The sequence below is a fragment of the Anomaloglossus baeobatrachus genome, unplaced genomic scaffold, assembly GCF_048569485.1.
Source record: "Anomaloglossus baeobatrachus isolate aAnoBae1 unplaced genomic scaffold, aAnoBae1.hap1 Scaffold_216, whole genome shotgun sequence".
Lineage (NCBI taxonomy): Eukaryota > Metazoa > Chordata > Amphibia > Anura > Aromobatidae > Anomaloglossus > Anomaloglossus baeobatrachus.
The window spans coordinates 413,936-428,458 of record NW_027441986.1 but is presented as its reverse complement, the minus strand read 5'-3'; the positions used below and the strand labels follow the sequence as shown (position 1 = coordinate 428,458).

Here is a 14,523-nt window from a genome sequence, read left to right as displayed (position 1 = left end):
AGGAAAGCACGGATCCGGGAGATGTTTTTGAGTTGTAATCGGCATGAGGTGAAGAGGGCTTGGATGTGTGGCTTGAAGGATAGAGCAGAGTCGAGGGTCACTCCAAGGCAACGAGCTTGTGAGACTGGGGAGAGTAAGCAACCATCGAGTTTGATGGAAAGGCTTGTTGGAGGAGATGAGTGAGGAGGAGGAAAGACAATGAATTCTGTTTTGTCCATGTTAAGTTTTAGGAATCGCACAGAGAAGAAGGATGAAATAGCAGACAGACATTGTGGGATTCTGGTTAGTAGAGAGGTAATGTCAGGTCCATTATACTAGCAAACACTCAGTGTACCTAGTGGCATCCTATCTGTAGCTATTGGACTTTGCTATAGTCCCACTAGTGCCAAGACATTTGCAGAGCGCATCTGCCTGCGTTGCACACTCCAACTAATTATAAGTAAGCCATTATACTAGCAAACACTCAGTGTACCTAGTGGCATCCTATACGTGGCTATTGGACCTTGCTATAGTCCCACTAGTGCCAAGACATTTGCAGAGCGCATCTGCCTGCGTTGCACACTCCAACTAATTATAAGTAAGCCATTATACTAGCAAACACTCAGTGTACCTAGTGGCATCCTATACGTGGCTATTGGACTTTGCTATAGTCCCACTAGTAAAAAGACATTTGCAGAGCACGTCTGCCTGCATTGCACACTCCAACTTTTTTAAACTAAGCAATTATACTAGCAAACACTCAGTGTACCTAGTGGCATCCTATACGTGGCTATTGGACTTTGCTATAGTCCCACTAGTGCCAAGACATTTGCAGAGCGCATCTGCCTGCGTTGCACACTCCAACTAATTATAAGTAAGCCATTATACTAGCAAACACTCAGTGTACCTAGTGGCATCCTATACGTGGCTATTGGACCTTGCTATAGTCCCACTAGTGCCAAGACATTTGCAGAGCGCATCTGCCTGCGTTGCACACTCCAACTAATTATAAGTAAGCCATTATACTAGCAAACACTCAGTGTACCTAGTGGCATCCTATACGTGGCTATTGGACTTTGCTATAGTCCCACTAGTGCCAAGACATTTGCAGAGCGCATCTGCCTGCGTTGCACACTCCAACTAATTATAAGTAAGCCATTATACTAGCAAACACTCAGTGTACCTAGTGGCATCCTATACGTGGCTATTGGACCTTGCTATAGTCCCACTAGTGCCAAGACATTTGCAGAGCGCATCTGCCTGCGTTGCACACTCCAACTAATTATAAGTAAGCCATTATACTAGCAAACACTCAGTGTACCTAGTGGCATCCTATCTGTGGCTATTGGACTTTGCTATAGTCCCACTAGTGCCAAGACATTTGCAGAGCGCATCTGCCTGCGTTGCACACTCCAACTAATTATAAGTAAGCCATTATACTAGCAAACACTCAGTGTACCTAGTGGCATCCTATACGTGGCTATTGGACTTTGCTATAGTCCCACTAGTGCCAAGACATTTGCAGAGCGCATCTGCCTGCGTTGCACACTCCAACTAATTATAAGTAAGCCATTATACTAGCAAACACTCAGTGTACCTAGTCGCATCCTATACGTGGCTATTGGACTTTGCTATAGTCCCACTAGTGCCAAGACATTTGCAGAGCGCATCTGCCTGCGTTGCACACTCCAACTAATTTTAACTTAGCCATTATACTAGCAAACACTCAGTGTACCTAGTGGCATCCTATACGTGGCTATTGGACTTTGCTATAGTCCCACTAGTGCCAAGACATTTGCAGAGCGCATCTGCCTGCGTTGCACACTCCAACTAATTATAAGTAAGCCATTATACTAGCAAACACTCAGTGTACCTAGTGGCATCCTATACGTGGCTATTGGACTTTGCTATAGTCCCACTAGTGCCAAGACATTTGCAGAGCGCATCTGCCTGCGTTGCACACTCCAACTAATTTTAACTTAGCCATTATACTAGCAAACACTCAGTGTACCTAGTGGCATCCTATACGTGGCTATTGGACTTTGCTATAGTCCCACTAGTGCCAAGACATTTGCAGAGCGCATCTGCCTGCGTTGCACACTCCAACTCATTATAACTAAGTTGCATTGTCAGGGATATTTATTCTTTATTATTCTGCTGTTAATAAAGCTAGACCACCACTGCAATCTTCACCACCTCTCAATTTTTACTACCACATTTTCAGTCCACAATCTTGTCGCAATCAACATGAGTGGCAAAATGACAGATGCTGGTGGAAAGGGGAAGAGGCGTGGTGGAAAAGGCAAAAAAGGTTTTGTCTGTGGGGAAAGTGCAGCAGCACTGAATACACGTTCAGAGACAACGCTGGCAGCTGGACACGACAAAATCTCCAAGGCGTAACTGGAGAGCTCTGGCCATTTTTCTAGGTTTGAAGCCCAAAAGGAGCAAGGCTCCAGTTGCACAGTCATGGCATCGATGTTCATTTGGAGATACTCCTGTATCATCCTCTCCAGCCGTTGAGTATGTGTCAGACTTGTTGTCTCTGGTGGCCTTGCAAAAGAGGGTCTAAAAAAATTATGAAAAGATTCCATAAAATTGCTGTTACCGGCACCAGATACGGTCCTACTGGTACGGGTAGACTGTTGAAGATGACGAGACCGTCCCATGTTTGTCAAGTTACAACTGGGAGATTCCCTCCCTGCACCTGCACGGTTGTTTGGTGGAAAAGCCGAGCTAAGATCGAGTAACAGCTTCTGCTGATACTCCTGCATACGTGCGTCCCTTTCTATGGCTGGAATTATGTCACAAAATTTGGACTTGTACCGGGGATCTAATAGTGTGGCAATCCAGTAGTCATCATCACTTCTAATTTTGACAATACGACTGTCATGTTGGAGGTAGTGCAACAAAAAGGCACTCATGTGTCTTGCGCAGCCATGCGGACCAAGTCCACGCTGTGTTTGTGGCATAGAGGTGCTACCCGTTCTTTCTTCCTCTGACATCTCCCCCCAACCTCTTTCAACTGAAATTTGACCAAGGTCTCCCTCATCCGCTGAGTCTTCCATGTCCATGGACAGTTCGTCCTCCATTTCTTCATGTTCTCCTGCACCTTGCTCAACATTTCGCCTGCTACTATGCGCCCTTGTCGATCCCTGTTCCCCATGGTCCCATGCCTGCTGCGTTGGTGATGATGAACGTCTGGACCTTGGTGATGTTGTTGTCCCTTGCGCATATGAATCCTCCTGTAGTTCCTCCCCTTCATGTTGTCCCACCCCCTGACTCCGAATAGTGTTTAGCGTGTGCTCCAGCATGTAAATGACTGGAATCGTCATGCTGATAATGGCATTGTCAGAGCTAAACATATTCGTCGCCATGTCGAAACTGTGCAGAAGGGTGCATAGGTCCTTGATCTGAGACCACTCCATCAGGGTGATCTGCCCCACCTCTGCATCTCGTTGGCCCAGGCTATACGTCATGACGTATTGCACCAGGGCTCTGCGGTGCTGCCACAGTCGCTGTAACATGTGGAGAGTTGAATTCCAGCGTGTCGCCACATCGCATTTCAGGCGATGAACCGGCAGGCCGAAAGACTTCTGGAGCGATGCAAGTCGCTCTGCTGCGGCGCTTGAACGGCGGAAGTGAGCTGACAGTTTTCGTGCCCTGTTCAGAAGGCCATCTAGGCCGGGATAGTGTGTTAAAAATTGCTGGACGACAAGGTTCAACACGTGAGCCATACAAGGTACGTGTGTCACAATGCCCAGGCGAAGTGCCGCACCCAGGTTTGCAGCATTGTCGCACACGGCCTTACCAGGCTGCAGGTTGAGTGGAGACAACCATTTATTAAACTCGGACCGCAGAGCTGACCACAACTCCTCAGCTGTGTGACTCTTATTCCCAAGACATGTCAAGCTAAAGACCGCCTGATGCCGTTACGCTCTGCTGCCAGCATAGTAATGAGGCGTGCGTGATTCCTTCTGCGCAGTGAGAACGCTGGTGGCCTGACCAGGCAGGCTTGGGGCGGAGGTGGAGGACCCAGATGAGGTGGAGGATGCAGAAGCTGTGGCGGAACTTGGACAGACAGAGGATTGACACACAAGTCGTGGGGACGGCAAGACTTGTGCAGCAGACCCTTCACCATCTATCACCATAGTTACCCAGTGCCCAGTCAGCGACATGTAACGTCCCTGTCCATGCTTACTGGTCCAAGTATCGGTGGTGAAATGCACCCGTTCACACACAGAGTTTCTCAAGGAAGCGGTGATGTTGTGTGCGACATGCTGGTGTAGCACGGGCACACCTTTCTTAGAGAAGTAGTGGCGACTAGGTATCTGGTACTGGGGCACAGCGACAGACATAAGGTCTCTAAAATCCTGTGTGTCCACTAGGCGGAAAGGCAGCATTTCGGTAGCCAACAGCTTACAGAGGGATAGAGTCAACCTCTTAGCTTTGTCATGGGTCGGAGGAAGTGGCCTTTTATTTGACCACATCTGAGGGACAGAGATCTGGCTGCTGTGTGTAGACGGTGTTGAGTAGGGTGTCCCTGGAAAAATGCAGGTTTGTGAGGAAAGTGCAGGCGGAGACATGATGTTGCCTTCATCCAACGTTGGTGCTATCGATGTCTGAGAGAGCTGTACACACTCACTTGTTTCCCCTTCCAAACCAACTGACGACCTTACAAGCAAACTGCCTGTTGCGGTTACAGTGGTGGAAGTTTGGCGTGGAAAAACAGGTGTGACAGCTGTCCCCACAGTCCTAGAAGATGAAGAGCGCGCGGATGCACTGGAAGGGGCGGGCGGTGGATGGTTCGCTCTTGCAGCATTGCAGCACAGTGAGCTTCCCACCGGGACCTATGATATTTATTCATGTGACGATTCATGGAAGAAGTTGTCAAACTGCTGAGGTTTTGACCTCTACTAAGAGAATCATGACAAATTTTACATATCACATGATTTGGGCGATCTTTTTCTATGTCAAAAAAGGACCAGGCTAGGCAAGGCTTAGAGGCCATGCGACCTGTTGATCCACCCCGAATAATGCTCATAGGCAGAGTGGTGGCTGAGGATGCAGTTGTAGACGTGCTACCAGTGCTCCGACTCTGTCCAGGAAGGCGCAAGGTAACTTCGTCGTCGGTTGCATCCTCCTCCACCGCCTCTGTTGACCTCCTCGAGTGCCTGACTGGGGGTTGACAGTAGGTGGGATCTAGAACTTCATCATCAATTGTTGTGTTTGCACTCCCCTCCCCCTCAGACCGAGCCTCTTCTTGCCCTGACCGAATATTTAAGTTGTCATCCCAATCGGGTATCTGCGTCTCATCTTCATCAGTATGTTCCTCATTGTCTATAACCACAGGTGTTACAGTTTGTGACAAAGGGTCAACATTATGCTCAGAAACTTGGTCCTCACGGCCTGAATCAGAGTCACAAAGGTTCTGGGCATCACTGCAGACCATTTCCTGTTCTGTACTCACTGTAGCTTGGGAGCAGACCTCTGATTCCCAGGCTATAGTGTGACTGAACAGCTCTGCAGACTCAGCCATCTCAGTTCCACCATACTGTGCAGGGCTGATGGAGACTTCAGAGCTGGGAGAAATCAAGTGTGATTGGGATGACAACTCAGAGGACTGGTGTTTTTTGGATGCGGTACTTGAAGTGGCTGAGAGGGCACTTGTTGGACCACTTGAGATCCATTCAAGCATTTTCCTTTTTTGCCCATCATCTACCTTTCTTCCTGTTGTTCGTGTCCGTAAAAAAGGGAGCACATCGGATTGTCCACGGTAAGTAGTAGACATCTTACTTTTGCTGGTAGATGGTCTATCTTCAGCAGATGATAATGGAGCTTTGCCACTTTCCCCACAGACAAAACCTTTTTTGCCTTTTCCACCACGCCTCTTCCCCTTTCCACCAGCATCTGTCATTTTGCCACTCATGTTGATTGCGACAAGATTGTGGACTGAAAATGTGGTAGTAAAAATTGAGAGGTGGTGAAGATTGCAGTGGTGGTCTAGCTTTATTAACAGCAGAATAATAAAGAATAAATATCCCTGACAATGCAACTTAGTTATAATGAGTTGGAGTGTGCAACGCAGGCAGATGCGCTCTGCAAATGTCTTGGCACTAGTGGGACTATAGCAAAGTCCAATAGCCACGTATAGGATGCCACTAGGTACACTGAGTGTTTGCTAGTATAATGGCTAAGTTAAAATTAGTTGGAGTGTGCAACGCAGGCAGATGCGCTCTGCAAATGTCTTGGCACTAGTGGGACTATAGCAAAGTCCAATAGCCACGTATAGGATGCCACTAGGTACACTGAGTGTTTGCTAGTATAATGGCTTACTTATAATTAGTTGGAGTGTGCAACGCAGGCAGATGCGCTCTGCAAATGTCTTGGCACTAGTGGGACTATAGCAAAGTCCAATAGCCACGTATAGGATGCCACTAGCTACACTGAGTGTTTGCTAGTATAATGGCTAAGTTAAAATTAGTTGGAGTGTGCAACGCAGGCAGATGCGCTCTGCAAATGTCTTGGCACTAGTGGGACTATAGCAAAGTCCAATAGCCACGTATAGGATGCCACTAGGTACACTGAGTGTTTGCTAGTATAATGGCTTACTTATAATTAGTTGGAGTGTGCAACGCAGGCAGATGCGCTCTGCAAATGTCTTGGCACTAGTGGGACTATAGCAAAGTCCAATAGCCACGTATAGGATGCCACTAGGTACACTGAGTGTTTGCTAGTATAATGGCTTACTTATAATTAGTTGGAGTGTGCAACGCAGGCAGATGCGCTCTGCAAATGTCTTGGCACTAGTGGGACTATAGCAAAGTCCAATAGCCACAGATAGGATGCCACTAGGTACACTGAGTATTTGCTAGTATAATGGCTTACTTATAATTAGTTGGAGTGTGCAACGCAGGCAGATGCGCTCTGCAAATGTCTTGGCACTAGTGGGACTATAGCAAGGTCCAATAGCCACGTATAGGATGCCACTAGGTACACTGAGTGTTTGCTAGTATAATGGCTTACTTATAATTAGTTGGAGTGTGCAACGCAGGCAGATGCGCTCTGCAAATGTCTTGGCACTAGTGGGACTATAGCAAAGTCCAATAGCCACGTATAGGATGCCACTAGGTACACTGAGTGTTTGCTAGTATAATGGCTTACTTATAATTAGTTGGAGTGTGCAACGCAGGCAGATGCGCTCTGCAAATGTCTTGGCACTAGTGGGACTATAGCAAGGTCCAATAGCCACGTATAGGATGCCACTAGGTACACTGAGTGTTTGCTAGTATAATGGCTTACTTATAATTAGTTGGAGTGTGCAACGCAGGCAGATGCGCTCTGCAAATGTCTTGGCACTAGTGGGACTATAGCAAAGTCCAATAGCCACGTATAGGATGCCACTAGGTACACTGAGTGTTTGCTAGTATAATGGCTAAGTTAAAATTAGTTGGAGTGTGCAACGCAGGCAGATGCGCTCTGCAAATGTCTTGGCACTAGTGGGACTATAGCAAAGTCCAATAGCCACGTATAGGATGCCACTAGGTACACTGAGTGTTTGCTAGTAAAATTGCTTAGTTTAAAAAAGTTGGAGTGTGCAATGCAGGCAGACGTGCTCTGCAAATGTCTTTGCACTAGTGGGACTATAGCAAGGTCCAATAGCCACGAATAGGATGCCACTAGGTACACTGAGTGTTTGCTAGTATAATGGCTTACTTATAATTAGTTGGAGTGTGCAACGCAGGCAGATGCGCTCTGCAAATGTCTTGGCACTAGTGGGACTATAGCAAGGTCCAATAGCCACGAATAGGATGCCACTAGGTACACTGAGTGTTTGCTAGTATATATGGCAAAATTATAGATGGAAAGGGAGAAGGGGAGGGGGGGAGAGAGGAGGCTGTAATTGACTACAAGGGTATGAGTTATGAGTGATCATAGGGATAGTGTTACATAAGTGGAAATACCTATGGAGGACCGGATGTGTAAGCGCATACCTTATACAAACCTATAGAGTGCTGATGGGTGAGAGTGTGATGTTAGATATAAGACATCCTATAGTGAATAGTGAGCCGTAATCAAGTGCAACAGGGATATTTCACGTGACTATGGGAACATGGAAGGTAAAGAAAGGGGAGAAAAAACTGTTAGACAAGGTAATCAGACATAATGTAACCAGTTGATCAGACATGACAAACATGACAAATAAAAAACAAGGAAGAATGGAACTCCATACATAGTGGAACCATATATAGTGTGAACACGAAAAAGAACCGGGCGTTAGAAAAAATGTGCACGGCCCAATGAATCAAGTCGGTTCTTCATATTCATGGTTTAAGCCCTTGGGTTCCAACGTGCCCAGAGTATATATCCAGAAAGATTCCCTTTCTTTGAGCTTCCTAATTCTATTGCCTCCTCTGCGTATGGCTGGGACATGTTCGATGACTTGGAATCTTAATTGGGCCACTGTGTGATTATGCGTCACAAAATGGTGTGGGACTGGTAATAGAATCTGCTTACAATGTATTGTTGACTTGTGCTTAGCACAAAAAAAGGGAATCTTTCTGGATATGTACTCTGGACACATTAAAACCCAAGGGCTTAAACCGTGAATATGAAGTACAGACTTGATTCATTGGGCCGTGCACCATGTCACCATGTGTGCAATTGCATTGTCCAATGGCTCACAATGGTTATGCGTTTTCATTGGATGGATAATCGAAGCCATGTTTTTTTCCTTTCTCTTGGGTTTGTTGTGTGAGTAGCCTATAGGATTAAGTTAGTTACCGCAGGCAGTGGATTTAGCTTCCTGTCTTTGGTCCAGTGGTAGATTGATTGTTTGGTCTATGAGCTGTTATGGGTTTTAATCCAGGTGAATGCCCATGGGCTGCCTATAACTGTGTGAAATATGTAGTTTTACTGGGCTGGGATGAGAGAATCCATCGAAGCATGGTGTAGGGATTGTGGTTCCTGTGTGCTAAGAAGAAAGGCTAGCACCAGCCAGAAAGCCCCATTACAGCCAATAATCAACCGCTAGCCGCTGGAACTCGTTGCTCTAGATCATGTCAAACTCTCACCAAGCAGGAATAGATACATTAGCCCACCATCCCACCCAAAGAGCAACTTCTGCTGCGCAGCTGGCTTTCTAGGCAGCAGCGCTATTGTGATGTCAGCGGGGGACATTGTGACAAGCCAGTGTTCCGTCACTTCATGTTGTGCACTGTTCAAACGGAAAATACATCAACAGGCAGACTACAGAAAAGCTTACTGACAAAGGATAGAGAGGGGCTTTCTCAGAGGGCTTTTTACAGTTTGTCTATTCCCAATTAGCCGTTTAAGTATGCTTAATGAAAGTACTAATTCTTTCATAGGCCGCCCATTCTTAGTATTTGACGTTCCTTATATTGCGGTATCAGGCTTCGCAGCAGGTTGCAAAACATTCATCACCCATGACTGTCCCCAATTGGGCTCAGAAGCTAAATGTCTATCATGACCTCTCTTTTTGAAAGTCCAAGAGCAAGCAAACTCTTCCTCCAGGAGAGGGAGCCAACAGATCACTAAAGACATCATCATTGCTCAAAGAAAACACCGAAAAACAATGGAAGCTTTAATTGGAGTGGAATCTGATAGACAGCACCTGATGCCAAGTCTGCATCTTCTAACACCTGCAGTCACTGCAGCAGCTGAATCCAATGTGTCCAAAAGGGATCTATTCTATTCAATTGCAAATGATCTAGATAAGACTGAGAATAAGATACTGCACGGGACATAGCAGAGTTGGTCAAGTTGAGTGGAGATGAGTTTGCTATTTGGCACAGCTTTTGCATCAATAAAGCAAGTAAAAGGTGTGAAAGATAAAAAAAAAGGGTGAAAGTGTGAAAAGTGAATTGGCCAAATTGAGGTGCATATAAAGTTTTTGCTTTCTTTCAATTCACTAATGAGGCTCATTTGAATCAGGTGAATTGAGTTCTGCTTTTGGAAACTCGGTTAAGAAGGGGTGCACCGGTCCTGGAGGTACTGCAATACCAGGTCAATGCGTGGAGTGGACAGAGCAAGATTTTTTCCATCTCCTTGTTCTAAAAATCCATTTAATATATGGTCCCTAGAGAGGGGACGTATCAGATATTAAACTGATAAGAACAGATTTAATTTTTTTTTTTTCTGTTTATCAGTAGGACTTCAAAATAACAAAGGTGATCGCCTCCCGTTGCCTGGGAACCGTCCAGGCACAAGAGGGCTATGTGTCACCAGAAGGCGCACACACTCCCTCAAGGCCGGCAGACGTGCAATCCCAGGCACCTTCCAGTACCGACCAAGGTAGCGTCCTCCGAAACTACACTTGATCTTAGCCAAAAGGCCGAGAAGCTATAACCCGAATTGGTTACGGCCTTGAGTGGCACCCTGGCCTATACCGGACACATCTTAGGGAGAGGGAGACAAACCCACGCCTACAGAAGACATTTTGTCACCCAAGCCAAACCCTTGAAAAGGCTGTTTTGCAGAGCAAAAACAAGGAGAATGGTACTTTTTGCAGCCGCCGCCCACTGCAATGAATCTGAATAACTCCTCCTTTTGGGCACAAGCACCTCCCCTCCCCCTTGCAGTCTTTCCAATTCATGATACAAAAAGACGGACGGACAGGACAGGACAGGACCATCTGCCTGACTTTCCGTCACTGCCACCCTTTGCCATCCTTGCCCGTAGAAAGCCCTTTCATCATCCCCAAACCCTAATCTTTTCCCTTCCCTTCCCAGCTGCGTCTCACTCCCTTTCATTAGGAAGTGAGCGCAGCCTTTTCTCCGTTCTGCACATGCGCGACGTTAAACACAAATGCGCAGGCGTGCGTTCCATTAGCCTCACTGCATTCCACTCCCATACAGGAAGTGGGCACAGCTATTACTACGGTCGCACATAAAAGAACCCACGGCCACCACTGCACATAGCTGACTCCACCACAGGACACCCACTTCTACACCAACGCAGGTAAGACAGGATCGGCACCTCTATGCTCCCGTTACAATCAGGCTCAGTCACCATGTGATAACGCTCTCAACTCTTTAGTTGCAGGCTCCCCTTGCTTCACCTCCACTGGCTGTGCTGCCATTTCCTCTCCCACCTGGAAGTTATACTTTATTCCACTATTTTCCTGTTTCTCTCTTCCCCCTTTTCCCATAACCTACTTTTATCTGCATTTGTGGGGTATCTATATGCTATTTACATCATAGTTTTATTCATTAATATGGAAGGGAAGAGTGCCCATGAGAGTGTTGAACTGCGGAGAGCAAAAGATTAAGCTGCTCCGATTTGCCACCATTGATAAGCTGTTCTCAGTAGATACACATGCTATCCAAACAGCAGCATCCACCATTGCTTCAGCCCACCCATTCAGTGACAGCTCACCAAGTCAGCCAGAGGAGTGGTGTAAGGAATTACACGTAGGCACTGACTCCACACCTTCACATCACAAGAAGGGGGTCTACAGGCTAGTGCAAGAATACGAGCAAGTCTTCAGCAAACATCCGCTAGACTTTTGAAAAATAAAAGGGGTCAAACACTACATCCCCACAAGTGCACACCCACCCATCAAAGAGAGATATAAGCCAAATCTACCTGCACATTACCAGTGTACCAAGGACATGTTGAGCAACATGAAGGAGGCTGGGGTTATCCGTGACAGTTGTAGCCTCTGGGCAGCTCCGTTGGTCCTGTTAAAGAAGAAGGACAGCACCACTCCCCTGTATTGAGGAATAGCTAGCTGCATTGACAACTGCAAATTATTTTTCTACCCTTGATCTCACTAGTCACTATTGGCAAGTGTCCGTTGCTGAGGCAGACCGGAAGAAGACCGCCTTTGCCACCCCGATGGGTCTCTGCGAGTTCAAAAGCATGCCCTTCGAGCTGTGCAATTTGCCAGGAACCTTCCAGAGGCTGATGGAATGCTGCTTGGGACACCGAAACTTTGAAACGGTACTGCTATACCTTTATGATGTTATTGTTTATTCTAACGCAAACAAGATTTTAGGGTGTATAAAAAGGGAGATTAGATCCGATGATCCCAACGTATTGTTACCCCTCTATAAATCACTTGTAAGGCCACATCTGGAATATGGGGTAAAGTCCTGAGCAGGTTGATAACCATTGGTTTGAGCATGGTAGGGTGTAGTACGCATCTTCCTGCATCGGTAAAAGCTGCAGAAGTCCTTGAAGATTTCCGCTTCAAAGGCAGTGCCTTGATCTGTGAGGACTCTCTCTGAGTAGCCATGAGGTCTGCATAAGTGTGCTTGGAAGATCTTCGCTGCAGTATGGGCCATTAGATCTTTGACTTGTACCACAACCATAAATCTCGAGTAGTTGTCTACCATCGTAAGTGCATACGTGAGCTCACCTCGATATTCTGCAACAAAACTCCCTTTTTCGATTTCAGTTTCAGCAAACACTCCTCTTCCTGTAGAAAATATTTATCATTACCTAAGACAGTCATTCTAATGCATGACAATATTAAGGCAATTTAGTTAAAACTTGTTTTAACTCACCTTTAAGGGGATTGATGTATTTCATGGTCAATCCAGGTTTGTCAGTGATGGCACTGACATAATGTATGGCGTCTTTTTCGGGCGTTATCCTTTGCCTTTTCATTGTGAAAATCCAGTTGCCTATATCAAAGCAAATTCTACTACTTGTAAAGTATGCAGAAAATGAAATGTAGAACATATAACATCAACTGCTTAGGAACGCATCATAGGTTAGTACTTAAAAGGATATTGTCATGTTCTAGTCATAATGCAAGCTGGACATTTTTCATGTTACCCTGTAATCGCCGGCCTGTTCTAATGCTCACAAGCCAAGATATAGGCTCAGCTGCTAAGGCTTCCCTCTGCCTTCTGAATGAAAATTGAATATGTCTGGCTCACTGTGTATATAGCAGGTGCTCAGAAAAAATAAGAGTTAATTCAATAGAAATAGCTCTGGCACACTATAGTGATCAATAACGTAAGAAAAGAACTCTTAGAATGCTGAAAATTCTTTATTTGTGCAAAAGGATAATTCATCCAACGTTTCGAACTTGTTTTTAGGTCTTTATCAAGGATAAAGTTATCTAAGATCATAAAGGGTTACAAAACCATATAAACACGTAATTAGTACATAGTACAACATAACAGTACAATATATTGCTACTTGAGAGTACAATGGGTCAAATGACCATGATGCACATACAAAAAAATTTTCCAAAGCCATAGTGAAAACATTTGTACTGAGGAAAGAAAATTTCCACATGACCTATCTGGAGAAACATTCTGGATCAAACAACCAAAAATAGTCAAGCAGGTAAATACACACCTATATGGATAACAGGATGATATGTGTTCAATTGTATAGCGTCATTGCCATTAAGGTACAAATGGAAAACTTGCAATCCTATATAGTGAAGGAAATGAACACATATCATATCAAAGAACACAGGAACATGGGTGTGAGAAAAACCTCAATGTTTATACTTTGTTCTTTATAATGGTGTGAACATGTATATGTCTCAGTACCTTATGAACTTGAGAATTCTAGTGAGTAGATGATGAAAGCCTATTCCAGAACTGGAATCGGTAAATAATTGTAGGTGGAATCTAAATGAAAAGATGGTACAAGTGTTATCATGACACGTGGGCTATAACACAATGGACCGTGTGACAAAGAAGAAAGGAGAGAAAGAAGAGGAAGAAAATGGAACTACCTGTAACATTACGTGATAGTCACTGGTAAGTATCACTTGACAATTCAGGTGAAAAAGGATTCCTTTATTAAAGGGTTCTCAGTCGCCTCAGGATCATGAAATACTAGGGTAAATGATATGAGAATGGGTAAGAAGCACCACTAAAGGAAATATGAGATGCAGGACATATATCTATAAACCCCTGAACTACATGATAGAAATAAAAAGAAGAAAAAAGAAAAAAAAGAAGAAAGAAGAAGAACACATAGAATGCGGAAAGAGAATGGGTACAACTACCTGAGTTACTGCAGGGAGGCCCCTGGTAGGTATTGTGAGGGTTAGTGGAATTCCTTCACTGAAGGGTTCTCAGTTGCCTCAGGTTCGTGAAAAATGCTATAGACAAATAATGCCCGGAGAAAAGGGGTTCATATACAGCGAATAATGGTAATACAAGGTACATGTGTCCCATGTAATAGTATAAATATATATATATTGTACTAAGCTCTACACCAGAAATAGAAAGTAGTCCCTCTGCCTTCTGTCTAGGTGCCCTGAGTTATGTCCTGTAAACTGTCACAGTGACCTAGACACACATGTGTAGTAGGGGAATATCCCTGCTGAGATGCCAGTGCTAGAGCACTCGTTTGCTGTGGAGTTGAACGCTATGTGAGCAGTTCTTACCTTCAATGAGCAGAAGTCTCTTTTTTCAGATTTCAATATCTCTGTGGGTATCTGGCAGAAATATGGAATACTCTTTACTGCTAAGACCCTGTACACCACTCCCACTAAAGGGGGCTTTACACGCTGCGACATCGCTAATGCGGAGTCGTTGGGGTCACGGAATT

The 14,523-nt window shown here is 45.2% G+C and overlaps 1 pseudogene; it reads right to left on the bottom strand.

Annotated features, from left to right (window-relative positions):
• Positions 1-9,965: 9,965 nt before the first annotated feature.
• Positions 9,966-10,171, bottom strand: LOC142261401 (U2 spliceosomal RNA; annotated as a pseudogene).
• Between the last annotated feature and the right edge of the window lie 4,352 nt (positions 10,172-14,523).